The following is a 2,500-nucleotide window of genomic DNA, read 5'->3' on the forward strand; positions in this document are numbered from 1 at the left end:
CTTAAGACACGCTCTATCAGCTGTACGCCATTTTGTGCGAGTTGGCCGGGTGATTTGGATCTCCCAGCACAGGATGTGTCCTAACCCGCCCCGCTGACGGGTTGCTCCTTCAGGGTACTAAGTGTTGCGTGTCTCGTGTCTGTTGCCTCACGCCCTGCGCTGTGCCCGGGCACCCACGCAGCCACCACTCCCTGGCTGTCGTCTGTCATGGCTCGGTATTCGCCCATGTTTTTACCTGGTAGTCTGTGGGCGTGCTGTCCACAAGTGCTTAGCTCGAAACTGGGCCTCCATAGCAGTGACGCCGTGTGCACTGGTGCTCCTCACGCCATCTTGTGTGTGCCGTGTGGCCGGGCGGGGTTCTAGGACCCCACCAGACCAGGGCGTTGAGGTCTCTTCCAGCTCCACAGTTGGACAACCAAAGTGATGGCCTCAAAGGGTTCAGAGGCCCCTAGTCTAGTGTCAAACTAGAGGATTAGCTTCTCTATACCTGTAGATGCCTATAGATAAATAGTTTAAAGCGCTAGATAGCTTTCAAGTATAGAGGAAGTCTCATAAAGACACATTGTATATAAGCTGAAGGTAAAATTTATAGGACTATTGACCCTGCATTTGATCATGTGTACAGTGGATAGCATATTCACTAGACTAAGGGTACTAACGCTTATCTCCAGTCAATTTTATATCATGATATATTTTTAAATCATTTGTATCCAATGGTTTAATAAGATTTGTGCATTTCTTTGTGGCTTAGATTTTTAGACATCTGTATGTTTGTCAGATCAAAGTGGCATTATTTTCTAGTCAAGGTGTACTTGTTATTTTTTTAAAAGATTACAGTTTGCAGCGATCTTTCATCTATGATCTCAGACATTCCATCTAGTCATTATTATTGTTTTACCTGCAGTCTTGGGTATTGATTACTTCTCTTCTCTTATAATACTATATGTCATACATACACATAACTTTTGAACCATTGACAGAAATGTGCCAAGAGAGTTCAAGATGATTTCTCCATTACCTGGTCTATTTTATTCATTTCATATATTTACATGTTATACACCCTCGTGGTTTAGGAGTAAGAATTACTAATTTCTGAAAAAAAAAAATGAAGCTGTTTCTCTGACATAGCATATCTAGTCCAATATGTACATACGCACCACTGTCAGGCTAAATTATATTATGGTTGCTTTGTGGAGGAGACTGCCTGCATCCTGTTTGTATCATGACACTCCTTGCGACTGTGGAGGAGACTCAGATCATCCCATGAATGCACGGAGGAGACTGCTTGCATCATGAACATAACAAGACTGCCTCCCTTGCTCTTGGGAGGAGACCTAGTAGCATTTGGAATGTTCCATGACTGCCTCCAGAAGAAATTATTTTCCCTAGTCATCTTCCACTTGGACTTCAACTGTCAATTTAGACTTGACCTCAGACAGTAGTTGCTGATTGGACTTATTAGAGTCAGCTGTGCTGTAATTAAGTAATTAAGCTTTAACTGCCAGTTGAGATCTGAATATAGTTAGAATTATGTTACAAGCTGGATTATGACAGTAAATTGACTAGTATAATTAGAAGTAAATACAAATTATGTTGATCAACTGGTTTCCATTACTAAATTGGCATGGAGTACATAGTCATTTAGTGTTCATTACCTGAGCTGTGACCATAGAGAAGACTGGTAGGTAGACTAGGTATGTGAACTGGACCAGGTATGCTTGTTATTGATAGTTGTTAATGTTATTGACAAACAGAAAAGTGAATATGAATGGTGAAAGACAACTTTAAAAATAATGATAGCATCATTTTAAGGAAGACACCTTATGAATGACAATACATGAGTAATTATACATTATAGGGTATATCTGATCTTAGCCGACTGATAGTGTTTGAACGGTTTAGGTCTCCTCCTCAAAGAAGGCCAAATGTAATGGCCTGCGCCACTGTAATATTACATAGGCCCTATTGCCTTGCTCTTGCTGGCATCTTGTTTTAAGAGTGATCAGGCTTTGTATGTCAGGCTTGCACTTGATATCTCATTGATTTTTATTGGAAGTTTAATCCTCTATATTGCAAACAAGATGGCAGTATTTGAGTACAACAGGGATATTATTAAGGAATGTAAGGAGATAGCCACACCAAAGAAATAAGAGAAAAATACTTAAAGAATAGTTTTAGTACATCACATTTAGGAACTGCGTAGCATATAATTTATTATTATTTATTTATTGCTTATAATTTATTAATACAATTGCCTACAGGAGAGTGTAATCTGTAATGGTTAGTATACAAGGCGATATCAAATCTAGTTGTTTTGGGACCAATTTAAGTGTCTTTTGGTCAATTCGTGTATCATGGTGTCGTTCAGTGACGTGTTGTATTCGTTTGAAACTTCCAACCCATTTTTGAGGTATGTTTTTAAAGCCCTTGGACTACCATAAGATACACTCTCTAGTGAATTGCTAATACTTAGCCCCTATAAATTTTAAGGATATTGGTA

General features: G+C 39.4%; 1 protein-coding gene across 1 annotated transcript in view; it reads left to right on the forward strand.

The window, feature by feature from the left end:
* LOC125035062 (CUGBP Elav-like family member 4) overlaps positions 1–2,500 on the forward strand; it is a 620,541-nt gene that overhangs the window by 616,619 nt on the left and 1,422 nt on the right. Inside the window, 1 exon segment of the mRNA XM_047627165.1 lies at positions 1–2,500. This exon segment is cut by the window's left edge and continues 574 nt beyond it; it is cut by the window's right edge and continues 1,422 nt beyond it. The gene's annotated coding sequence lies outside the window, so the exon portion shown is untranslated.

Source organism: Penaeus chinensis, chromosome 19, assembly GCF_019202785.1.
Source record: "Penaeus chinensis breed Huanghai No. 1 chromosome 19, ASM1920278v2, whole genome shotgun sequence".
Classification (NCBI taxonomy): domain Eukaryota; kingdom Metazoa; phylum Arthropoda; class Malacostraca; order Decapoda; family Penaeidae; genus Penaeus; species Penaeus chinensis.